The sequence below is a fragment of the Mya arenaria genome, chromosome 6 (genome assembly GCF_026914265.1).
Source record: "Mya arenaria isolate MELC-2E11 chromosome 6, ASM2691426v1".
NCBI classification, from domain to species: domain Eukaryota; kingdom Metazoa; phylum Mollusca; class Bivalvia; order Myida; family Myidae; genus Mya; species Mya arenaria.
In genome coordinates this window covers 46,609,275-46,636,914 of record NC_069127.1, presented here as the reverse complement: position 1 = coordinate 46,636,914, position 27,640 = coordinate 46,609,275, and the positions used below count along the sequence as shown (strand labels likewise).

Genomic DNA, 27,640 nt, shown 5'->3' with positions numbered 1-27,640 from the left:
AAAAGTTTGACCCAACCATTGGGTTATAGCACATAGGAATTGAATGTTATTTAACGAATCTGAGTTATGGCTTATTATCTGTCTTCCAATCTCCTTGTGACGTTTATAATTTGTATAAACGTCTGGTTTTTTCCATAGTCATGCTACATATGTCTTTTACGGTCGAGTTCCGACATTTGGCTATTTCAGCAGCTACATCCCCAATGAATTTGGGATTGTTCATACTTGCAGCATTTGAGGATTGCTCATGTTATTTTGATGAAATTGTGTCGGAGTATGATGATATTCAACATGCTGACGAAGATTTCTGAAAGTCCCACATGACAGCGGACAAGTTTGGTTTTTGCTACGCGCATTTGTCCCTTGTTTTGGAACTGAGGTATTAGATCCTCTCTGTCTTAACGCCCTATCTCTTTGAAGTTGTGTTTCTGGACTGGTTTCGTCATCTGAGATTACAATTACGTTTAAATCTAGGTATATGTTGTTGTTCATGTCAACCTCTATAGCTTCATCCAACGAATTGGATTCTACTTTCACGGGTAGTACTGTCTCATTAATTTGACTAGAAGAGATATCAATAGAGTCATTAATTTCAGTTTCCACCATACAATCTTCACCCCAAAATTTGGGTTTTGAATCCAAAATGGCGTCATTACTTTGATTAATCAGGGGATTGTAACATGTTGATTCAGTTGTATGTTTTTCACCCAACTCATTCATTCTAAATCCAGAAGTGTGCCATTAACCAAAGTTTCAGCTCTTTCGTCACCACCCAACAGATTGGGTTCTAAATCTAAAATTGATTCAGTTGTATCATTTTCACCCAACTCATTTGATTCTGAATCCAAAAAGCGAATGTCCCTACTAGAAAAAACGTCATTACCAGTGTCTGTTGATAAACAGGAGTTTCCCTTTTTAATAGGTTAGTTACTCTTTCCCCAAATTGATTCCAATGATTTTAAACATTCGGTCGTTAGAATATTATCTGCATAACTTTTGGCCTCACGGATGAACTTAAAATTTCTACGACTCTGTGCAATTTGGCATTGTTCTGTAACAATCCTATTAATCTTTTCTTGGTCCTTGACCAAACCTAATTGGAAGATCAATATTTTGGCAGATGGCATCTGTACTTTGCGAGAACATAAGGTTTCCATTTCCCGTACAATATCATCGGGATTAATTGGAATTATCCGTTCTGTTTCTTTCCATGACCTTTTTGGGCTCCCTTCCAAAGACTCGGAATCTGTCATCCTGTAAAGTTAAATCAGATTCCATTATCCTGAGATGCCCTTATTCTCCTTCTCGCAAGCCGTACAATCATACATACTCAAAGTCACCCACATCTCCCTTCTATCATTCACACAGCGCTCATAAAACATATCCTTACATTTATCACAGTGTATCCTACATTTAATCTCTGTTTGTGAGGAAGTCATATAACAATTAAACGTCTTCAGGTTTTTATTTTAAATAATTCTGAACACCTAATTGCAACTCAATACACTTCGCTTTTAATCATATAGCGTTATCAATAGCGTCTGCAGCAATATAAATTCTAGTTATATAAGTTCATTTATAATAAACTTTTTTTTGTATTTGTATTTCTTCAGACCTTGCGGTCAAGGATAACCCATGAAAGTGCAAGCACTTATTTCCAATGGGGTGTAAAATTGTTTCTGTAAAATAATTTATCATGATTCCTTATATCATGCTTGGTAATCTTGAACTTATTATAAGTGCTTTCAGTGCTTTGATTTGTTTAATGTTATTTTCTACAGTTCTCCCCCTTTTTATTAATTTAGACATTTATTATGGGTGAATGTTTTGAATAAAGTGTTGCTCTAGAAGTGGTGTTTATGCTTTTATTCGTTGGACATTCAATGTTGAGAAAACATGTACTGTTGATAGTGTTTCTCTTGAAGTGGTATATGCGTTTTATTTGTTGGACATTGTTGTTTAAACATAAACTGTTGATAAAACATTAAACTGAACTGTTGAGTGTTGTATTCATGAAATATCAATATTGCACTTGAGATAAAACTACTACCAACAACCCGTTCTAGCTTTCCACAATAAGCTTTCCTTGCAACTTTATTTTAACCCTAACCTGATGATGTTCAGGACAATCTGATTGGAAATGCCCCATTCGTGCATATTGAAAACATCGTTTACTTGCTGGAATTGAGTGTAACATCAGTACCTTTGATTTTACTCTCTCCCAGTTCAAATAATCTAGTCCAATATGTCTGGACACCCCGATTTCAAGTATCTTACTCTGGGACATTTGAGCGACCGGAGCTACGCTTTTCTCTGCGGACACCTTCGTTATGGGTTTAGACCCTTGGCACAAGCAAGTCATTTTGTCCATTACTTGTGCCACAGTAACTGGCCTCTCTCTTATGACACGTTCATCACATGTTTTATCTTGGGTTATTTCCTTGTACCTAGACTGATGTGATAGTTTGTCTCCCGTGGACTTTGTGTCCAGGCCATTACTCTCCGAAAGTCGGAATTTACTTTCGCCAGCTCCTAATCGACACAATTCATCACATTGGGACCCTCCTTCCCAGATATTACCCTTTGTTATTTGGGAGTCACTTTCTATAGACCCAGAACTAACCAAATCATCGAACTGGGACCTTCTTTCCCGGACATTACCATATGTGGGTCGGGAGTCACTCTCTACAGCCCCAGAACTACCCAAATCATCAAAATGGGACCTTCTTTCCCGGACATTGCCATTTGTTGGTCGGGAGTTACTTTCTCTATCCCCACATCTACCCAAATTGTCAAAGTGGGGCCCTCTATCTAAATCGTCCAATCTAGCCTGGGCATCACTTATACAAGTACTTTCTCCACTACCCCTTAACATACCCGAAATCGGGTTCTGAATTTTACTCTGAAGTATTTCCCCATGAACACTGCTTAAGTTATTAAGTTCATGATTCATAACCCCAATACTTTTTCCACTATCCCTTAACGTACCCGTAATCGTGTTCTGAAATTTACTTCGAGGTATTTTCTCATGTACACTGCTCAAGTTATTTGGTTCATTATTCCTAACCCCATTCTAACTCCATACCCTGGCTGATAACCTATGTAACCTGGGCACATGCCATTTATTTCCAGACCTTGGTGCATTTGTGGGTGCATCATGTATGGATTCATGGCATATGGATACATCCAAGGCGGCATCATAGTCGGAAATGAACCCATTTGATATGGATTGGGTGGTTGAAATGGTAGATGGGATTGGTACGCACATGTTGGTTGCATTGATGGATACACTAGTGGTAATGTACCAACAAGAGGAACTGAATATGCCATGAGTCCCTTGATGCGTTTCCTACAGTTTAATAATTAGAACTTTGTGGCTTTGAACTTTTGTGCCTCCCTTACTTTTTCAATTGCTTCATTCATAGTTCTCTAATTTAATACATCCCTAAACATCTCCCCCTTTTCACCAAATTAAACCTTATCCTAAAATTCTTAGTTGTATTTAAACCTTTGGCTATTTTCATTTCATCTCATTACTTTCCAAATTACTTGGAATCTTTATTATAGATACGCTTGTAACGGATAGCAAACTTAAATCAGATGCTGATTTAAAGGATCAAATCCAAGTTCTTGGAATAAGTTTTTATTCCCAGAAGAAGATCAATACCTTAGTAATTTTTAATTAATCCAGTTCCAATATTTTGGAAATAATTAATGGATTGCACAACTGAACACTTTTTTTATAGTTTTATTTTCTCAATAAATACAATATAATTCAGTTGATCTCAAAATATATATTATAGTTATGTCACAATTTCAAAATACCTGTGTTTCCTAAGAACTTAGGAACAATCCACTTCTCCTTGAAAAATATTCTTGTACTGCTAGACTGTTATGTTTGGTCTCAAACAGTCATAATTACCAAATAATTGGTAGATATAACAAGCACAATGCAAATGTCTTTCTCCCCCAGTTTACACAATGCAATGACCAAGTAATTGGTAATTCAATATTTTAAAATTATAATTATATCATAAAATTATCAATAATTTAGAATATCTATCCCAACACTGGAAATTTACTTAAACAATAATTGTATTGGACACTTGTTGGTTTGTTTACACAGTATATAATAGTATATAAGTAGTTATTGACAATGATTATGTCCCAGCTTGAATCCTTTTTGACACCAAGTAGTATTTAGTGACAGTTATTTTATTTGACACCGAGTAGTATTGGGTAGCTATAGTTATATCCAAACCTTGGATTCTTAAAGCACCGAGTAGTATTCACTGACAATTGCTTGTAATTTGTCAGACATCCAATATCCAACAATTTGGATGTGATGTTTAGTTTAAACTTTAACTTACTTCACCGTCAAAAGTCAGCAACTGGCGCCCTCAGGTATAGGAGAGCTGAATATTCCCCAACATATGGCGATGAACACGCCACTTCCGGTCAATGAAACGTCACTTCCGGTTAACGTCGGAATGTAATATGCATGAAATACGCACTAATTCTACAAGATATGCATCAAAAATATGTTGGAAAACCATTTATAGTGCAACTCAAATAGATGAAAAGAAATATTCAACGGAAAATCTCCCGGCAAATTTCCAAATATCAAATTCTAAATTATGATATAAAAAGGCCAATAATTGGTCTATTTCAATTGCATGTTATACACAATTCATTAATCCAATGTATTTTCAACATTACACTAAACAGTTATTGCAATATTACAATTTGAAAATACAACGGAAGCCTGTTCCGATAAATTTCAAAGTGAAAGTATCAGAATATTAAATCCTGAAATAACTGACCAAAATATCAAAAGTTGGTCCAAATAAATTGCAATTCATAAATATAACATACATCCAATGTATTCTCAACATGCCATTGAGAAATAATTGCAATATAATGATTTGAAAATCTTGAAACACAAATTTTCAAGATGGCTGCCAACTACAAAATTGAGACTTTTTGGCAACAATTTAAACGTCCAAAATTTACTGTCGCTTATGCTCAGAAGTTGTATGTGAACTTATGTGATGTTAAACACTTATCTTTAACATACATGGTTGTTTTGCAGTCAGATTTATTGTTAATGTAGCAGAAGTCCAAAACAATATCATATTCAACGGCGTACATTTTGTTTAATTTCATCTTTATAAAAAAATCTCCAAATACGATTGAATGTTACCACTAGCCGGTTGAAAGCAAGATATGATATAATGTATATTTTTTATTTCTTTTAAAAAACAATCTAAGAGTCTAAATCAGTCTTTACCATGTATATCCGATAAAATACATAAAATTCAACTTAGAGTGACTTACTGTTATATATAACAGTTAAACAGTTTATAAATAGCAACAGCTTTCCAATTACAGCCAATATCTAATCAATTGATTGTAACCAATAATTGATTGTAAAATAGAATACTGTTTAAAACAAGGGGGCATAATTTAAAAAAAAAGCAAAATATAATTATTATCAAAGTAGAAATTAATGTAAGTGATGATGTGCCGTATAAACATTTGCATTCACATATTCTAGTGGAGGCATAATTAATTATTTTGTTGCAGACAAAGTTTTTTTCTTGGCCAATTCTTACCTGATTTCTATCAAATGTTTTTTCATGAATAGGGCAATCTAAAGGAAAATATTGTCGCAGAATTGGGGAAAATACATACTCACATATTTTACATGTATAACAGGACATAACTTTGTTGACAGAAAGTTATAGTTCAGGCCCCAGCATAAGGTATTATTCAAAGAATAAGGAGAGCTATCCTAGTCACCCGAGCGTCGGCAGCAGCGTCGGCAGCAGCGTCGGCGTAACCACTTATGTTCTTTGGTATAACGTACATGTTTTGTTTACAATTAAAATTACTAGAAAGTTTTTATTTGCCGTCAGTGCAATTGGTAAACTCCTTGCTCTGTTAAATTATATTGAATTGTCCCCTGGTTTGAGAAAGCATATTAAGTGATTGAAGATTTTTGTTGTATATGATACGCTTGAAATATAGTGTGTTTTTCTTAACTAGGAGTTGCAAAGTGTTATAATATTGGTTGTCAGTGGGTGTGCTATAAAGAACTTCCAGTAAACGTGCCTCAAGTTTTATGAGACAAAACTGGTTGAAGTGCCTAGCTTAAATGAATTTTTATACCAGAGATATTTAAGAAATAGTTTTATATGTGTTGTTCAAGGGTAATAACTTGTCCTCAATTGGAGGTGTTTGTGCTAGAATTGTCCTCAGTTGGAGGTCATTCATACTGCACTGTATTCAGTAGTTTTTCTTCCATGGTAAATACCATAATGTATAGTCTTGTTTTGTTTTTGATGCTTTTGTCACTTTTCAGTGATGTGATGTTTTTGTATTGCAGCTGGACAGTGCTATGATGTGAATACTGATGATACTGATGATGTGGATGCTGATGATGTGGATGCCTCCGTTGATCAACCAGGGACTGAAATAGGTACACTTATCTTTCTTATAATATGAGATGAATTTGTGCTTAATATTTGAGCAAAATTGCAATATTGTTTTGTTTTATGATAAGCCTTAGAGTATAGTTTTTAGCTCGACTATTCGAAGAATTAGGAGGGCTATACTACTTACCCTAGCGTCAGCGTCCGGTTTGAAATTTTAGGGCAAGTTGGGATTTTTACTTAGAAGTCCAATACCCTTCATTCAATTAACTTAATATTTAACATAGTTGTTCATGACCATCACACAATGAGGTTAGATAACTCCATATTATCCTTTTTACAAATTATGACCCCTGATTGACTATTGAACTTCGGTTAAAGATTTAGGACAGGTAGTGATATTTATTAATAACTTCTATACCCTTTGTTCAATTGATTTAATACTTCACACAGTTGTTCAGGACCATCACTCAATGAGGTTACATAACTCCATTTTATCCTTAATACAAGTTATGGCCCCTGATTGACTTAGGTTAAAGTTTTAGGGCAGGTTAAAGTTGTAGGGCAAGTTGGGATTTTCACTTATTAGTCCAGTACCCTTCATTCAATTGACTTAATACTTCACACAATTGTTTAGGACCATCACACAATGAGGTTACATAACTCCATATTATCCTTAATACAAGTTATGGCCCCTGATTGACTTAGGTTAAAGTTTTAGGGCAGGTTAAAGTTAAAGGGCATGTTGAAACGTCCATACCTTCATCCAATGCCCTTAATACTTCGCATAATTATTGATGACCATCTTAGAACAAGGAACATAACTCCATTTTATCCCTTAATACAAATTATGGGAATGATTTTTTTCAATTTTTCTTTTTATATCCTTTGAAAGGCACATTTTTATATATATTCTTAACCACATTTCCATAAAGGGAAAACCAGTTATTCAAATGTCGACTTGCGTCATTGTTCGGGTGGCTGGTGGGAGGGCAGCGTCAAAGTCACCTTATGAATGGAATAATTTTAGCTAGGTTTGAAATAAATAGTCCAAACTTGGTATATATGAAGAGTTTATAGAGACCTTTTTTGAGATTGTATTTTGGGCCCCTAGAGTTATGGTCTAGGTCAAGGTCACTGTTGCTAAAAATAGAAATATGCTAATAATGAATAACTCAAGTAAAGGTTGACATAGTGTGACCAAATTTAGTATATGGGACAAGTTTATGCAGAGCTTTCATGGATTGACTTCGCCCCCCTAGGGTCAATGTCACTGTTACTAAAAATAGATTACTGTGTAACCGAACCTCAACGAGTGGTAGTAAGCCGCACGGGCGGTTACAAGAACCCTCAGGTTCGACACAGGGCAAAGGCAGAGAGGTTGGGTGTGAAGAACAACTGAGATGTTTGCATTTTTTTATACAATCTATTCAAGAATTCAAGTTCATTAATTAAATTCAAATGGAAATAACACTGTAAAAACCAAAATAACTATGAAACTAATAAATGCCTTAGATATAGCAAGCTGCTCAGGCAAGCCATAATGCAACTTTAGGCTGTAAGTTTGAAACAATTCTGTCGAGTGTCAAAAATTGACAAACACAGTATAAAAAAATAAACTCATAGTAATTATTTCTAACTATCAAAAATCAGAGAAATTTAACATCTCAGGTACAAGTATCAAGTTTTTAAATTGTAAAACCTATACGAAAAAATGTGAGTGGCCCACAGGGAATCCACGCACTACCTTAACAGAGCCCAGGAAAGTAAAAATGATGAAGGTACCGTCAGAGGACAGATAACTTACTGAAACTAATTCAGTCGGTCTTTAAGTAGTAAGAAAAACCAATCCAAATAAAAGTAATGAACTTCTTTAGCACGGGAAAATGTAGTAACAGTTATGGTTGACATACTTTGACCAAACTTAATATGTAGGCAGAGTTTATAGAGGACTTCCATTGGATTGTGTCTGGGGCCAATCGAATCAAGGTCACTGCTACTAAAAATAAAAATATGCTTAGAACTGAATATCTCAAGTAAGGGTTGACATAGTGTGACCAAACTTGGTATATAGGACAAGTTTATGCAGAGCTTTCATGGATTGCCTTTCGGTCCCCTTGGGTCAAAGTCACTGTTACTAAAAATAGATTACTGTTTCAGTTATGGTTGACATACTTTGACCAAACTTAATATGTAGGAAGAGTTTATGGAGGACTTCCATTGGATTGTGTTTGGGGCCCATGGAATCAAGGTCACTGCTACTAAAAATAGAAATATGCTAAGTACTGAATATCTCAAGTAAGGGTTGACATAGTGTGACCAAACTTGGTATATAGTACAATATGCAGAGCTTTGATGGATTGCCTTTCGGCCCTCTTGGGTCAAAGTCACTGTTACTAAAAATAGATTACTGTTTCAGTTATGTTTGACATACTGTGACCAAACTTAATATGTAGGAAGAGTTTATGGAGGACTTCCATGGGATTGTGTTTGGGGCCCATGGCATCAAGGTCACTGCTACTAAAGATAGAAGAAAGCAGTTGAAACTGAATATCTTCTGCCAATCATTAAAAACCTGGTTTTGTCACATCCCGCTTCTTGTTCATTTTTTTAATTTGATTGTTTTATTGTGTTTGACAGGCACATATAACATTGTTATTGTTTTCACTTCTAAGTCAAAGCGGCGTAGTCAAGCGCGCTGTCTTACAACAGCTCTTGTTTCTTAACTAGAAGTTGCAGATTTTTTTTTATATTGGTTGTCAGTGGGTTTTCTTTAAAATACTTTCTTTAAACGTGCCTCCTGTCTAAAAGACTAAATCGTTTGAAGTGCCTAGAGTAAGATGATATTTGAAACAAGAGATATTTATGAAATAGTTTTATATGTGTTGTCCAAGGGTAATAACTTGTCATCAATTGGAGGTGTTTGTGCTAGAATTGTCCTCAGTTGGAGGTCATTCACACTGCACTGTATTCAGTAGTTTTTCTTCTATGGTAAATACCATAATGTATAGTCTTGTTCTGTTTTTGATGCTTTTGTCACTTTTCAGTGATGTGATGTTTTTGTATTGCAGCTGGACAGTGTCATGATGTGAATACTGTTGATACTGATTATGTGGATGTTGATAATGTTGATGGCTCCGTTGATCAACCAGGGACTGAAATAGGTACACTTATCGTTTTTATAATATAAGATAAATTGTCTCCCTAAATGGAGGTTGGTGTGTGTGTGTGTGTTTGAGATGAATTATATCCTCTATTAAAAACACTACACCTTCAATATTTCATAACCAGTACTGCATTTCAAATAATAGGCATCAATGAAATTTGAAATACCTGAGATCTCAATACCGGCATGGTGTCTAATAAAAGTAACTGGCCTCCATTGGAGGTGATATTTTTAAAAAGTCCTCAGAAAGAGGTTTTGTTAATGTACATCAATTTCATTCAAATAATACTTGTCAAGAGACACCTGTTTCATTATTATAAATGGCATTAATTGTTAGCGTTAAGAAACATAGCAGACCTATTTGCGTATATAATATGTTTTTGTCTCCATAGGTCAACTCGAAGCAGTCGTAAATGCTTGGATTGGCACAAACCATGTAAGAATTATATTGAAATTTGTAAAAATTAGAAATTTCTATTCTTAAAGCAAATTTGATTTAAAAAGTGTTGTTTCTGTAAAGGAGTAAGTGCACTTTTGTGATCAGGCTTTTCTGTTGTCTTCCTTAGTGTACAATTAATTTTGTGTAACAACCATACTTGTAATCTTAAGAAAAACTTATTCAGTGTTTAAATTAGCCAGAATGTGTGTCACGTTACTGATTAGTGTAAAAAGTTACAGTGAAAATATCTGATTGTATTTAACAGAAAGGCCTTGAATTGAATTTCTACATATCAAATAAAATCCTGAAGTCAAACATGTTTAACATTGACAACAATGTATATTATATAGCACTGTAAGACATGTTGCTCAGGTCAGTGCTACAGAAAAATGAGTTTGCTTACCGTGCCCATTTTATTGTAAAAATTCAGAAATCAAATAATATAAAGGTTATCAGTGAAAACACATCATCTTGAATACAGGTCATCTTTATATATTGACTTGCAGAGGTACTGTTGCTAATTCCTAGACAACTTCAATTGATAAAACATGTTTTAATATAGGATTATATGTTTTATGGTTATTTGTCCTATAGAGGACTGTCAAGAACACACTTTCATATTTTAGTGCTCAAAATAGATGAAAATATAGTGATTTTTTTTGTCTATAAAATAGCCTGTATTTCTGTGTTTTAGGAAAAACCATCAGCCACAGTCAGAACACCTTGGAGCTAGGCTGAAGAAGACGTGGTAGAAAATGGCCTTAAAAAGTGTTTTAACTTAATACTCCACCTCCATTCTAAGTTAGAATGTCTTGAACTTATAAAGAAGTATCCAATTCTTGCCAAGCGATCAAGGACAATGGTGAAAGGGTACATTAGAACAAGGCAACTGGCCTTGCAATAGGCTCATCAAAAAGCAAACAATTTAACAAATAGATACTTTAAATTATAGAATACGGTAGACTAGAATGCATTTTGATTTAAGCTTTATATCTGAATACCATCAGTGATTGACATATTCTTTGGATATTGTTCTATTTTGTTGTTTTTTAACAATTAAAAATTTGAAATTGAATATGGTAATAACTTGTCCTCAATTGGAGGTGATTTTGCTAGAATTGTCCTTGATGTTTGTGGTCATTTACACTGCAGTGTATTCAATTGTTTTTTTTTGTTCCATGGTAAATAATGGTGTATGGTATTGTTTTGTATTGAATGCTTCTATCACTTCTCAGTGATGTGATGTTTTTCGTGTTGTTGGATAAATTGATGAAATGCAAATGAAATATCATCATGTATGAACATGTCAAACAAAAATGTATTAGCTTTCTTCTGTTTGCTATCAAAACGTTAAGTATTTGTTTGGTTGAATTGTATCTAGAGCCAATGAATGAAGATTTGTTTATTACTGAAATTTGATATGCATTAATTTTTGTAAAAGAATTTTTTTCAGAAAAAAGTATCTTGGTATTGTGATATGCCTTGGCACCTGTCAGGGCTGTGGGCATCATGCAGTCTTTAACCTAGGACAGTAACTAAATCACTTCATATTTAAATAAAACTTGGTTAAGATGTTGCCAGGGACTATATGCATGTGTACATCAAGGGGCATAACTCTGGCTTTAGTTTGTATTGAGTTATGCCTCATTTTCGAAGGAGTAAAATACAGACGAGCGCTGGTGTTCTCCTCATGGCGCTCTTGTTGACCTTGGCAAGATCAAGGTTCAATGTTGAAATAAGATATGCCTTGTAAGTTATTTTAACTAACAGGGGAAAGTCTGACAATCAAGTTTAGACTTGAATAGCTTTAATAGTGATTGTTGTGTAAAGTGGACTTTCAACATATTTTATCATATAAATAGAAGTATGAATTCTGCTCTTTGAAGCTAAAAATTATCTACTTTCCGGCTATTGATAATTATGTACTTATTTCACATATCCGAGCATGTTATGTATCCGAGGTTCTTTTGACATGTATTTGTATCCATTTGTCTACATTATACTGATTACTTAGTATTGATATATTCGTATTTAATACCTGTCTTGTAATGATCAGCTATATAAATATATCCATCTATCTGAAGTTTCTGTTAATTGACACTTAACTATTACAGTATTACAATCGGACCAATAAAATACTTCTGGAAACTTTACTGACTTGCTGACATTATCCTTGATGTATATGCAAAGAGATATCTGTGTCACATCCTTAAAGTGCAAAGGAGTCAGTTTAGTTTCACAAGATGATGCGTTGTTCGCATTACATTACAGTATTAGTCCCATGTAACACACTGGGTGATTCAGTTTTTTCAACGCAGTCGTTATCACACGCTGAAATAGCCATTGAAATTAAGGGCAGTTAGTATGACTATCTGTTTTACTTCCATATAAGAGTTACAATATGCAGAGGTGTTATTTTTTAGAAAAGAAACAGTGAGAAAGATTATACCAGCTTGACCTATAAACGCACCGACAACATTTCTGTTCTGTAGTACCGTACGAATTCGCTGGATTGATACCCGTCGGCGTCGCTTAATTAGGCATTTTTCATGCATCAAAATGCAAAAATTATGGTCTGATCATATATTCAATGAATAGCAACAACAACATAATAAAAGCATTTCACAAATACATTTAAAAACCCTTTCCAAGTTCCATCCATTTGAAGGCAGCCAGAGCCTGCTCGCCGAAGACAAAAAATATTTCAAGTAGCAAAGAGCCTCAACATTGCTTAACACTGGTGGATTGAATTTCGTTTATGGACCAGAACTAAGATACATGAATGGCTCCGTATGGTGGAAATTAACTGACGAGTCCGGATGAGAATGCCAAGATGGGACCCATATATAGCTGCTCATCTATATTAATTGGATACATAAAGGGAAACGAAGATCATTGTTATATGAAAATATGTAAACATCGATACTATGTGAAAAAAGTTCATTATTAATTCATGAATCGGCTTCACATCTTTTGCCATGATATGCCCCAGATAGGTCCCATATGGGTCCCATATACTCGGCATTATCATATTATAGTAGGGCAGTGTTACATGGTAAGGCACAATGTTGTGGCGATGATACATAAATACACAAGGAACAGATATTTTTTCCGTATTTTCATTTTTTTATTACTTCTTAAATATAAACTTTTTGCAATTGTGTTTTTAGTAGCAATTAAGTCACATATAAGTCACATTTTATCGACGCGCGGATGATGAACGTGATTGAGTGAAAACAACAATGGTTAAACTCATCTTTAAAGAAAAGTTAAAGGTTCTTATTTAACTTTTAAAGCAACTTGTATTTATATTTTTAGTAATTTGATTTTAAACAAGTGAATTACTGATGACTTTCATGTAGAAGTATTGTTTGTGCTACGATTTTGTATTTTGTCATATAATTTCGCGATAATAGCCTGTGTGTTTCATTTATCGGTGTACTAAGACTTCCTTTGCTTAATGTTAAATCGAAGTTGATATAAATGTATAATTTTTAATACACATATGTTGAGGATTTAATTACCTTTAAAATTATGTGGCCATAAAAGTATTTCTATAGTATATGTCCGACACCTGACCTTTTTGTTGACATAGGGGTCGGCCATTTTGTTTTGTGACGTATGTACAATCAACCGGTGTATATGACATTTTGACCCATGTCACATGATCAGGTACTGAGCCGAACTTCTTGCTAAACTCTGACACAAACAAATAAATAACAACTACTGTATAAGGTTTGGGTGTATATTTGAGTGAGTTTTTTTTAAAATAGCAACTAAATAAAGCATGCAGTAAAATATATTAAAATATATCAAGAGTATAACAAGATAACAACTGCAAACACTAAAACTGTTGAACATGTGGTTAAATATGGAACATATCAATATTTCTATCACAATAACAATGGTAATCATATGTTTATGGGGAGCAATGAGGGCACAGGAACTCACTATCCCTTCTCAAACACCTTACTGGCGTGCAGTACTTTAAATGTGTCCAATGACTACATTTGTCACATTGGCCCCAGTTAACAATGTCCAGCTGATAGGCACTGGTGGCAGGGCTGAAACTTTTACAAATGTAGCAAAGGTCCTCTTCAGGCACCTCCTCTGAATCTTCAGAATCAGATGATGATTGTGGACACTGACAGTTTAGACCAGACGTACTAGGGACAAGTTCAAAGATAATCCTCTTTGCTTTTTTTGGTGCTTGGGCATCAGTGACCAAATGTGGGGCCTCAGACAGCAGTGCCTGTTTTGTTGGAGACAAAAGGTTTCCTTGAATTGTAGGAGGCGATTTTCTTTTTTTTTTGTTGAAGCTTGACTTATTGATGTTATCTTTCTTTTATTCAAGAAACTTTCTGATTTGGGAGGTGAGTTTTCTTTGTAAATTTCTGATGGTGCTGTTGCTGTTACGGGTATCTGAGACCGATTGATGGGATAAATTCCAGCCTTTTTGAATGAAGATATTAAATTCTGTGCTGTAACACCCTTGTTGTACGCCTTCCCCGATATGGCTGCATCATTGTACCGGTTTAGCTGCATCCCAGGATTCTTCCTCATGAATATTTGGCATTCCGAATAGTAAAAGCTTTTCAAAGGGCCAAAAACAGCCAACATCCAGAGATTGTGTTACATGTGACGTGTGGGGAGGCAGTACAAAAAATACAACATTGTGCTGCTGTCCCCAATTTGCAAGTGTTAAATTGACATGTGATTTATGGCCATCAAATAAAACAAGCACTAGACGATCTCTGGTGTTGACATGGTGAAGGAAGTGATTCTCAAGGTACTTGAGGAAGACTGAAGAGTTTGACCGTCCAGAATCGGACATTGTGCCAGCATGTCCTGGGGTGGCCCCATCCATCAGGTTTTCGTTCCATCTTTTCCCAGGGAAGACATAGTATGGGGGGACATGCACACCTGAAGCACTTCCACATCCTGTTAAGGTAACTGTCTGGCCTCTGTTGGAAGTTACTGTATTTGCCTTTTCTCCCTGCATGCAGAGGATCTTCCTTGGGGAATGCTCAGTCTGCAACCCACTTTCATCAATATTCCAAATAGATTCAGGGCTTTCATGAAGGTTGTGGGCCTTCAACACCTTGTCAAGCTCCTTGAAATAGTTATTTAGAACTTCTTCCGATGTGCACTTTGCCCGAATTACTGACAATTTCTGTGGTTTTGTCATTGTCACTTCTGGGTTTCTTTTTCTGAAACCATTAAACCAGGAAGGAGCAAGTGGTGAGTCCATCTCAATCTTTTTTTTTAAACTGATGGCATAATCTGTTGCCAGACTCATGAATTCTTGCCGTGAATAACCGTATCCAATCCTAGCCATATATGCTACATGTTCCACAGGCTGGCTTTCTTCATTCTTAGAAAACAAGGGCCCAGGACCAGCATATGGCAAGTCCCCAGTAGGCTGCTGTCCAAGTGTCCTGTCTCTTAGTGTAGATTCTGGAACCCCATACTCCCTACTGGCCTTGTACACTGACATTCCCTTTTCTTTAACATCACTGAATGCTCTGTTTAGTAGTGTAGCATCATATTGTCGCCTCTTTACTTTGTAAATAGTTGGAAACTGAAATTAACAATTCATTTCAAATTTAAAAAAACTGACCTATGAATAAAAAAATATTAAAAAACGTCAGAAGTTTAGTTAAGTAGATAACAATACCAAACATGGAGGTAACGTGACCGCGAACATGCACGTTGTTAAGAAGCACCTGTCAGTGACGTCAAATAGATGAAATCGGAAAATCCGATCTGGGTTTTGCGAGATTCTAGCAATAGTAATGGCTTACACTTAGAAAGTTGAATTAGAATATAGAAAAAATGTAATTACGTATATATTTTAATTTTTGGGGAATACTTACGCGTAGAAACGACATGTTCTTCAAATGTTTGCAGCTGACAGTTCTCTCGAATGAATATAAACAATCCGAAGTGCAGGTACCCATCACGTGATCGATATTCGGCATGTTTCGGATTACATCGATGGACGGTATACAAATTATAAAGTAAAGGCATTCAGGGTGGCATATGCCAAAACAAAACTATAAAACAACGGCAAATTAATGGTTCGTGCAGCTGTGGGGAACCTATTTACATATAGACATCCAAAGAGACTTTAACATATTCTTTTCTCTTGAATGGATTCTAACAATCATTAATCTTTTATCCAATTTAAAAGTGCACCAAGGATCGAGGCTGCACGAGGATATGAGCCAGGGTGAACAGCCTGCCACTGCTGCTAATGGTGATGATGATGGCCCTGTTACAGCCAAGACCAACACCCCCCCAACATTCCAGCTACCCGTTCATTATTCGATGCTCGGCAGAGCAGAATCCAAGAAGGTAAATAGAAAATTTTAATGGAATGTAAAATGGTTTTCATAATTGAACCTTGCATCTTTTTATTATTATAAACATTAACAAACAGCCAATCACATTATTGGTTAAATGGTTCACTGTATATTACATAAGGTGTCTTGTTTATTTTTTTTATTTTTGACAGAATGTTCTTTGTTCCAGATCGGGACACCTGGATCTTTGTGATTTTGGAAAACCAGCAAGAGCAACTGCGACATCATACGCAGCTCCTGCGTCTCATCCTGGCGAGAGGTTAAGCACAATATGCAGTTCCGAGTGAGTTGCCAGAGGGTATATCTTTCCCCCTCAAAACTGTGGTGGATTTGGCAGCCTTCAAAGAGCGAAAGTCACAAGCGAATGCTGCAACATCCGTTGTAAGTTTCCCAAACTTAGTTGATCGATTTTTATTATGAGGTGCGCCAGTACATAATTATCTCCCTTATACCGTTTAGCATATTATGAAGAAAACACTTGTTGCTTCCCCGGTTTTGTATTTTGCCATGCCTGTTTTCTAAAGTTGTTACAGTTATTAAAAGGTTAATCTTCTACTATTTGCCTCGTGTGGTTCCTTACTGGCGTGGTGGCAGCGGTTGGTTGTATACGAACGTCCTTCGTTCCTTGCAAACTACGTAAGAATTCTCACACATTCCAAGAAAGGAAGGGCAAGACAGTTTTAAGGCAACTGTACATTAGTTGAAGGTCAACTGAGACTTAACAATGGCACATAACATACGTACACTTAAACAATGGCAATTGACAAAACATAAAACGATAACTTCATTCGAAGCTTGGAAACACAATTTACAATATACTTTGACTCTTGACCCAAATTTTGCTCATTACCTTTTCGATGGAACAACTTGGGAGCGAAAGACAACTGCTAACCCATTACGTGGCTTTAATAATGACGATGAGGGAGTTCAAGGTGGGCGTACGGCTGCTCAAAAGGTTGCTCAGCTAGAGTTAATGTTGGGCCAGATTGCCAACTACTGCCCGGTGATATCAAGAAACACAATAGTAAAGATCTCTACTAGTATTTATTCCATCTGGCGAGCTATTAGACTGCATTTTGGTTTTCAGTCAACTGGTGGCCACTTCCTTGATTATGATGCTATTAAGTTGGAACCAGGAGAAAGGCCGGAGGATCTGTATCAACGTCTAGCAAGCTTTGTTGACGACAGTCTTCTCAAAGGTGGGGGGTCTATCAGTCACAATGGCGAGGTACCTGCGGATGACGAGGAACTGACTCCCACTGATGAAAATTTCATAGTCCTTACTTGGCTCAGACTCATTCATCCTCAACTCCCAGCTCTTGTGAAACAGAAATTTGCTACTGAGCTCAGTTCTAGGACACTGGCATCTCTTAAGCCGGAAATATCTCTAGCAATTACTAGCTTGTTAGATGAGGTACACTCCCTTGCAGATGCGAAGGTTTTGCGCTCTACGTTTAGAAATGCACAGACCCAAAGGCGCGGCCAATTAGGCCCAATATGTCCAAATTGCAAACAAGCAGGACGGTCACGGTTCCAACACTTTTTGAGTAAGTGTAAGTTTCTTCCTGAAGAAGACAGAAAATATATTAGTTCTACTGGCAAGATCCGTCGCACAACAAATTGTTCAGATTCTGAAGAAGATACACGTACAGCAGATGTCCAAGAAGCGGACATGGAGTATGCGATACACAATCAACGAGTTGTACATTCTTCCAGACGTGTGGTCACCAAACAGTCACCTTATATGAAAGCTTTTTATAAACATTTCCTATTGCAATTAACATTGGACAGTGGTGCAGAAATCAGAATGATAAAACAATCGGTAGCAAAGTACATAGGCGCACCAGTCAAGACCACAAATCAGAGCGCACTACAGGCAAACGGCGTTACTCCATTAAATATTGTTGGTGAAACTCATATAACTTTAACTAGGGGTGATTGTGACTTAGAGTTGGAAGCTCTTGTTGTAAATGACCTAGATGTCGAGGTTCTTGCTGGTATTCCTTTCATGACATGCAACGATATAGCTATCCGCCCGGCTAAACGTGAAATCTCTATTGGCAAAAATAACAAGGCTCATTATGGACCAGATAGAGACATTACTCGGACCAATGTTGTACGGCGCACGCAGGCTTTTGTGTTAAGAACCGAGCGTCCCACTTCTGTCAATTGGCCTGGCTCGTTCATGGAAATTAATTTACCGGCTGACAAAGATCCTGAAGCAATTATCGCTGTTGAGCCCAGATCTTCAGATGACGCAGTCCAGTGGCCCAAGGCTCAGCTTGTTGATGCAATCGATGGCAGAGTTATCTAAAGGTAAATTCCGAGATCTGATTGAAAGGTACGATGCTGTTTTTTCTCCAGATATACCTGGTTACAACGGTGCGGCTGGGAAGTTTGAGGCCGTGGTAAATATGGGTCCTGTACAACCTCCACAACGAAAGGGCAGGGTTCCACAATACTCCAGGAACAGACTTATTAAATTACAACAGAAGTTTGATGAGTTAGAGAGCCAAGGTGTGTTTAGTACACCTAAAGATGTCAACGTTACAGCAGAGTATCTTAACCCCTCATTCTTAGTAAAAAAGTCAAAGGGAGGTTATCGTCTTGTCACCGCCTTCTCAGATGTAGGAAGATACTCTAAGCCGCAACCGAGCTTACTTCCAGATGTAGTCTCCACACTACGAACCATTGGCAAATGGAAATATATTATCAAAAGTGACTTGACAAGTGCTTTTTACCAAATTCCTTTGTCCACACAATCCATGAAGTATTGTGGCGTTGCTACCCCGTTCAGAGATGTGCGTGTCTATACACGTTGTGGCATGGGCATGCCAGAGTCTGAGACAGCGTTGGAAGAGTTTATGTGTCGAGTACTTGGTGATCTTGTACAGGATGGTGTGGTAGCCAAGCTTGCCGATGATTTGCACTGTGGAGCAAACTCTGTAGATGATCTTTTATGCAACTGGCAACGAGTGTTAGAGGCACTTTCAATATGCCGCTTACGTTTGTCACCATCTAAAACAGTGATTTGTCCAAAGACAACATACATACTCGGATGGATATGGTCGGCAGGTCGGATTTCGACAAGCTCCCATCGCATTGCCACATTATCTTCGTGTGCCCCTCCAGAGACTGTCCGTGGCTTGCGATCTTTTATCGGTGCGTACAAGGTTTAAGGAAGAGTTCTACCATATTGCCCCACTTACCTGTCTCCTTTAGATGATATGATCGCCGGCAAACAATCGCAAGAGAAGGTGTATTGGACTGACTCATCTTTAAAGATCTTTAGTGATGCTGAGGCGGCTCTAAACAATCACAAGTGTATTGCACTTCCTAGATCATCAGATCAGCTTTGGATAGTCACTGACGGCTCCACTTCTAGGCAAGGTATTGGAGCCACACTATACGTTACAAGAGACCGGACCCTTCTATTGGCATGTTTCTTTAGTGAAAAGCTACGGAAACATCAGGTTTCGTGGCTACCATGTGAGATATAGGCTTTGGGTATTGCTAAAGCCATCAAGCACTTCAGTCCTTACATCATTCAATCTGATAAGCAAGCATGTGTCCTTACAGACAGTTTACCATGTGTTCAGGCTGTAGAAAAGTTGTGTAGAGGTGAAGTCCAAGGGTGACCTCTTTCCTATCCATAGTCAGTCGCTATCAGGTCGATGTGAGACATCTTGCGGGTTCAGCAAACATACCTTCAGACTTTGCTAGCCGAAATGCATCAGATTGCATAGAGCCCAACTGTCAACTGTGTACCTTCATTTGCCAGACTGAAGATTCTGTAGTTCGTTCGGTAAAGGTAGATGACATACTGAATCGGTCTGTTCGTCTTCCATTTGCCACTAGATCATCTTGGTTACAAATTCAGTCTGAGTGTCCTAATCTTCGTCGTACACATGCTCACATGAAGCAGGGGACTCGTCCTTCTAAGAAACTCACCAATCTTAAAGATGTAAAACGTTATCTACGGGTCGCGTCTATTGCAAAGGACAATCTGTTAGTGGTAAAACGTACTGATCCATTACTTCCACCTGCTGAGTTGATTGTTGTACCAAGGTCAGTACTGGATGCTCTCGTTAATGCTCTGCACGTCAAGTTAGACCATCCGACAAAACTTCAGCTTGAACTAGTAATGAAAAGACATTTTATGCCCTTGATTTAACTAGTGCAATAGAGAGAACCACATCCCAATGTCACTTGTGTGCTTCACTACTGAAAGTTCCAGTGCCCGTTCAAGAGCAGACAAGTGAGGACCCCCCAGAGTGTATTGGAACAACGTTTGCAGCAGATTTCTTGAAACGTAATTGTCAGACAATACTTGTTTTGCGTGAAACTGTGACTTCTTACACTAAAGCTTGCATCATAGATGACGAAAAGAGAGACACTATCAGGGAAGCCGTTGCTTGTTTATGTACAGAACTACATCCGTTAGATGGACCACCTGCAGTTATCCGTGTTGACCCTGCTCCTGGTTTTGTGGCTTTACGTTCGGATGAAACGTTTCAAAGACTTAACATTGTGCTTGAAATAGGACGCGTAAAGAATGTCAACAAAAATCCAGTTGCTGAGAAAGCTATACAAGAACTTGAAAGTGATTTTGTTCGGTATGAACCAGGTGGGGGACATATCTCAAATTTGGGTTTATCTATTTGTGTTGCTAGGCTCAACTCGCGTTTACGTAAATCAGGTCTCTCCTCGCGGGAGCTGTGGACACATAGATCTCAGTTCACGCACGACCAAATTCCAGTTTCAGATAGGGACATCATTCTCCAACAGCATGACTCTCGAAACAAAAATCATTCATATAGTGAAAAATCAAAGCGTAATGGAGAATCTACAAACCAGTCAGATTGCGTTCGTGTTGGTCACTTAGTGTATCTGTATTGCGACAAAAGCAAACTTAAGGCTAGAAACAGATATCTCGTTGTATCGTGTGAAAAGGAGTGGTGTTTTATTAAGAAATTCGTCGGAAATCAGCTTCGCGCTACTTCTTATTAAGTGAAGAAAAGTGAGTGTTACCGTGTACCGTGTGATATCAACTCTACGGATCGACCACAAATTTATGCAGATTCTGATAATGAGTCAGACTTTGAATGTGAACCGCAGTGTTGTAACACCCAACCACCAGCACCGGCTGAAATTCCGCCTACGTTGACTTATCCAGAACGTCTGCCTGATCCTGAAGATCTAGTTCCAATCGTCATTAGTCAGCCTATTATGACACAATCATCTGAAGTTGACGAGCCTCAGTCGACTTCACAGGACTTATACACGCCCCTATTAGGTTCTGATAACAGTTTTAGTCCTAAACGCCCAAAAAAACTGCCTAAATATCTTTCTGACTTTGTACTGTGACTTAAGCTTGACATACACTTGTTTCCATTTGGGCTGAGAATTTTGGTCAAGATTTGCACTAAGTAGTGCCTTTTTGTTACTTTTGTAAAGAGAAAATTATCCGCAACATATTTTTGTTCCATCATGTTATCATACGTATAAATAATGCGTTTTTTCTACTTATAGTTAACAAGTTGATGTCACTTGTTAATAGTGATTGTATTTTGTTTTTGGTTTTGCTTGCATATATGTCGAATAACCATACATATGTTGGATTAAAGATGTAGTTTTTGCTTTGAAACAGATGTAGGCTTAAGTATTTACCAAAACTTGATTTTTGCCTAAAACTAAAAGAGCTGTTGATTCCATACATATATTGCCGTGGTGTTCACGTATAGTACCTATATATATATATATATGTATATATTCATAGCTTTTTGGACTTTAGTTTGGTTTCTTCAATATTTGTCTTGTATTATGTACATTTATGTATAAGGATCATTATGTACTAGGTTAATTAGCTTTTATGTTTTTTAGTGTGGTACTCATTTGTTTTGTTGTTTTCAAATTATTATTTTCCTTAAAAAGAGAAGATATAGCGCCAGTACATAATTATATCCCTTATACCGTTTAGCATATTATGAAGAAAACACTTGTTGCTTCCCCGGTTTTGTATTTTGCCATGCCTGTTTACTAAAGTTGTTACAGTTATTAAAAGGTTAATCTTCTACTATTTGCCTCGTGTGGTTCTTTACTGGCGGTGCCTTTTAATTTAAAAATGCATAATTTGAGCTTTAAAATTACATTTTGAAGTGACATTTAAGTTTGTTTTTGAAACGTGATCTGATATTATCAATATAAGAGCAGACACACAAACTGAGCCAGTATAGGGGGCGCTGACAGTGCTTCAAATTTTAATATCTAATTGTACCACATTGAGTGTGATATTATGGTTCTGCTTGAAAGTTTTTGCTGTTTTGCATTTATATGTGGCAGGCATTTTCATGCACAACTTTTTGTTCAAGGTAAAATACTTGGCAGAATATGGTGGGAGACTGGGAGTGACACAGTGGACACTGTTTCCTGGATAATGAAGACGGTGTTGACAACAAAATCTGGCCCGCCAATACTGGACAAACTCCACTTGATAAACATCTTTTTCAGTAGGTGGTTTTGTTGTTGTATATATTAAGGTGTGCTAAATGAAACTACCTATGTTGTGCATATACATCAATGGATTAAAAAAATATATATAACTGAGTATTAGTGTTAAAAAATGACAAACTTTTTAAGATACCTATCTAAATTTATCTGCCTAGCTAAAATTACCATATATATTTGAGGATAAAATGCTGCTTATTTGTTACTAAACATTTGATAATCACATAGATGAAATAACTGTCTCAGATATTCATCTATCCACTAACACTAGTTACAGGATGTCTACAATTGAACCCAGCAACACACTTTAGAAACGCAAGGAAATGGAGGGGGCCATTTAGAAAAATTTGGGCCATTTGGAGCTCCTCGGCCATTTTTATCGAAAACAACCTCAGATGTATGCCGGTACATCAGTTGAAGTAGTTTGTAAATTTCTTAATTATATCATTAATTAAATGTAGGGTTTTAGAATTGTGTTTATTGATCTAAGTTTAAATTGATTGCCAGTGAAGTGTATTATTGCAAACATAATTAAGATTCCCAGGAGTTAAGTCATAAAGTTTAACTGCTAAAAAATTTACTACGCGATCTACTTGCAGCGGACTTAAACATACTGCTTTTTGAGTATCCAAATATATCAGAGGTTGTTTTTGATAAAATGGTCGAGGAGCTCCGAATGTCGTTAAAGCCTTTAAAAGGTGTGTTTTTACATGTAATTTTTGACACGCTTTTTCAGTTAGACAGCTTTAACTGACAGATACAATCAATAAAACAAAGTTTTCACTTATTATTAAGTTATCAATCAAATTACCATATAAATGTACTAGATCTTTTTAGCTTGGTATTGTCAAATCAAACTGAAAAAAGTGTCATAATTTCAGTCACATTTTTCTTGTGTGCCACTTTTATATTGCCAGTATTACGCAAGATCTTAAATTGTCAGTATGTAATTCTTGTTGACTTTTTTAGTGTACATCTTGTTTTACATTTCTAATGTATTCATCTTTGTTGTGTAATGTTGACATTATTTCATTTGTACTTCTCAGCATAGCTGTTTGTCTAGATAACCAATGAAAGGATAGTAATGCAATAGGTGAACACTCAAGATAAAATATTTTAGGTAATTGGAATCAATATATTATAACATATAATCACGAAAGAAACGGTTTTACCCAAATCATTTGCTTAGGTAGGGCATATAGAGCCCACAAATACCATGTGGGACCCATATGGGTCCCATATCAAGCCCTGTTCAAAAACCAATGTGGGGCCCATATGGGTCCTAAATCGAGCCCAGTTCCAAAACCCATGTGGGGCCATATGGGTCCCACATTCAGCCCATATGGGTTGCCCATATGGGACCCACATGGAGCCCTGTTGCAAAACCCATGTGGGGCCCAGATGGGTAGCCCACATGGGACCCATATGGTAACCCATGTTGGACCCATATGGGTCCCATATTTTTTGCTGGCTGGGGTGGTTGTGAATTTGTCTTTCGAACATGACTGCATTAACAGTACAAATAGCCTACGAGACAAACTGTTCTGCTTTCTGCCGTATCGTTATAACAATATGGTTGATTACAAGCAAGAACTTGATTCGATCATCAACAGATTTAAATATTTTATAGTTGCATTATCATTCCGTTCTAGGTACGTTCCTACTTTTACTGTAAATAATAGTTGCATGGAACCATGAATAACTGCGGTAATTACTGTTTTGCCGTTCAGTAAAAAACGTTTTGGCTTATCGTTAAATCTCATCAGACTGTTTTCTGTTGAACTCTTTGACAAATTTAGAACTAGGTCAAATCTTAGATATTTTGTCTGGAATGATATTATGGTAATGATCGGTCTGATTATGTTCAAACTTGGACAGATTTTTACCGTGATGAAATCTCACTGCATTTTAAATAAGGGTCACATGAAGTCAAAAGATATGTCACTACATGTATGTCAAATCTGAGAGAAAAAAAAAACATGCATCTGGTACATTCGTTATCAAACTTAATCAGAATGGTTTCCTTGATGAACTCAATGACTATTTTGAAACTGGGTTAAATGGTCACGGGTCGTTTTTTTAAAAAAAAAATCATGTCCGGAACCAAATATTGGATTTATTTGCCCAAATTGTGTTCAAACTGAGGTCAAAAACTCTTGATGTAGACTTTAAAAGTGGGTCACATGGGGTCAAAAACTAGATCATTATGTCAAATCTTAAGAGAAATCTTAGAAATAAAAGAGGTTATATATCCCCTCCAATCTTATATATATTTTTGCAATCTTTCTGGTTAAATCTTCATGAAAACTAATCAGAATGATTGTCTTTATGAAATATTGTATTGGTTTGAAACTGGGTAAGGTGGGGTCAAAAACAAAGTTACTACATCAACTCTATATGTTTCACTTTATGCAATATTCCTTTATGTCAAACAGTTGCAAACAGACTCATATCTCATACTCGATGCTAATAGAGTCCATCACTCTGCAGCCGTAGTTCATCTTTCGGTTGTTATAGTTCGTCAACACGTGATTTCCATGTCGTCTACTTTACTTCTTGTCTGGTGGGGATATCAATTCAACAATTATTATACTTGTTAACTTTCCAAACTAATTCATGGGGCCTGCACATTGGCATGAAGTCTTGCTTGCACACTGGTGCAAAACTTCTTGTACGCATACTAGATCAGATGTCATGCCTGCATAGACACTGGCAGGACTTGATACAGTTGACTGAACACTGACAGGACTTGATAAGTTACCTGCACACTGACAGCATTTGATACAGATGCCTGCTTACTGACAGTACTTTGTTCAGTCACCTTTACACTAACAGGACTTCAGTTGCCTGCACCTTGTTCAATTGCCTGTACACTGACAAGACCTTGTTCAGTTGCCTGCACACCGACAAATTTGATACAGATATCTGCACACTGAGTTGATACAGTTGCCTGCACACTGACATAACTTGGAAGCATGAGGTTGCTAAAGATGCCATCGCAGAGTTTGACTTTCATTAATGGGCAGCTTTAACAAGAAAGTTTTCCATATAGAAGCCTATTGGAAACTCAGAAAATATGATCTAACAACCAGGATGATTTTTATTTCAAAAGTTATACAAATGGTCCAAACAGTAATGATATCTACGGTCATGGACTCTCACGATCAGACAAGAAGATTTTTGAAAATTTACCCTTTCTAAACTAATTATAAATTGATTCAAATATAAAAAAAAATAAAAAAAAATCTATAATCATCATCTTTAAATAATTTAAAAGCCTTCTAGCTTTTGGAAAACAAATAAGAACCAAGATACAAAAATCATTACATATCTTCACCTCCAACATACAGACATAGTTTTCCTTGGCAATAAATACATTAAATTCATGTTTTTGCATAAACTATCCAAGCAAATTATAGTATTGTGTTCAATTATGTGTACAAATGGAAAAGTCTGAATAATAATAATAATAATAATAATAATAGTAATAATAATAATAATAATAATAATAATAATAATAATAATAATAATAATAATAATAAAATAATAATAATAATAATAATAATAATAAATAATAACAATAATAATAATAATGTTGTTTGTAGTGTATTAACATAGTAAGGGGGACTACTTATGTTATCCTATATTTAGTTAGACAAGCAATATGAGTTACGTCCCTTGCATGGGATGAGGAATTCTGGGAATTAAAATGGTAACCTTACATGGTGCATGTTTTGGTTTACTGCTGCAAGTTATCCATTAACATCGGCCTAGAGCCGAACGAACATTACATAATTTGGCGACGAGGATAAACTTTAAACATTTATCTGAGTTTTGATCAAGATGACAACCCCGATTTTCCAAGACATCGGAGGTATTTCGCCATTTGAAATCGGCGAACGAACAACGCTAGGAATCAGGTGGACAAGATGGCTTCGCAGCTTCGAGCTATTTTCTGATGGAAAAGGGGTAAAAGACGACAAACAGAAAAAAGCATTGCTTTTGCACAGTGCTGGTATCGATGTGCAAGACATTTTCTACACGTTAACGGTTCCGGATCCAGGTGATGGAGAAACTGAGTACGTGATCGCAAAAGGTTTGTTGGACACTTATTTCAAACCGAAAGCAAATGTTGCATTTGAAAGATCGCAATTTAGAAGTATTGCACAACAATCCAATGAATCCATGGATCAGTATATCACTCGTTTGAGACAAAAAACCGTGTACTGTAATTTTACAAATGTAGAAGAAATATTAGGGACCAGGTCATCGAGAAATGTTATTCGCAAAGACTGAGAAGAAAATTGTTGGAAAAAAGCGATGTTTCTTTAGATGATTTACGAGGGATAGCAAGGTCACTTGAAGCATCAGAATCGCAGGCTTCCACAATGGAATCAAAAGAAAGTGTAAACAAAATACGACACAAATTTATGCCAAAACCACAGGCATCTGGTGCATACAGACCACAGGCACATGGTGCATACAAAAACAGAAATGGGACAGAATATGGGAAAGGTCAGAAATGCTATGCATGTGGATACGAGGGGCATATAAAAACAGATCCTAAGTGTCCAGCTAGAGGAAAGAAGTGCAGAAAATGTAAAAAAGAAAATCATTTTGAGAAATGTTGCAAATCTAAGCCTTTTGATAAACCAAATCAGAGCCGTAGAGAAAAGATCAGAGCAGTTGATGTTGATGAAAATGATTCATCTGATGACTACGTATTCAC

General features: G+C 36.5%; 2 long non-coding RNA genes and 1 pseudogene across 2 annotated transcripts; 2 read left to right on the top strand and 1 right to left on the bottom strand.

Moving 5' to 3' along the window:
• Positions 1–1,818: 1,818 nt before the first annotated feature.
• Positions 1,819–12,170, top strand: LOC128238900 (uncharacterized). The gene is made up of 5 exons (XR_008261789.1): positions 1,819–1,927; positions 6,389–6,481; positions 9,506–9,598; positions 9,993–10,036; positions 10,734–12,170. It is a non-coding gene; the product is annotated as an uncharacterized LOC128238900 (long non-coding RNA).
• Positions 12,171–14,191: 2,021 nt separating this feature from the next.
• LOC128237839 (uncharacterized) lies at positions 14,192–15,930 on the bottom strand (annotated as a pseudogene).
• Positions 15,931–16,917: 987 nt separating this feature from the next.
• Positions 16,918–23,243, top strand: LOC128238303 (uncharacterized). The gene is made up of 3 exons (XR_008261665.1): positions 16,918–17,040; positions 22,776–22,913; positions 23,183–23,243. It is a non-coding gene; the product is annotated as an uncharacterized LOC128238303 (long non-coding RNA).
• The last annotated feature ends 4,397 nt before the right edge of the window (positions 23,244–27,640 follow it).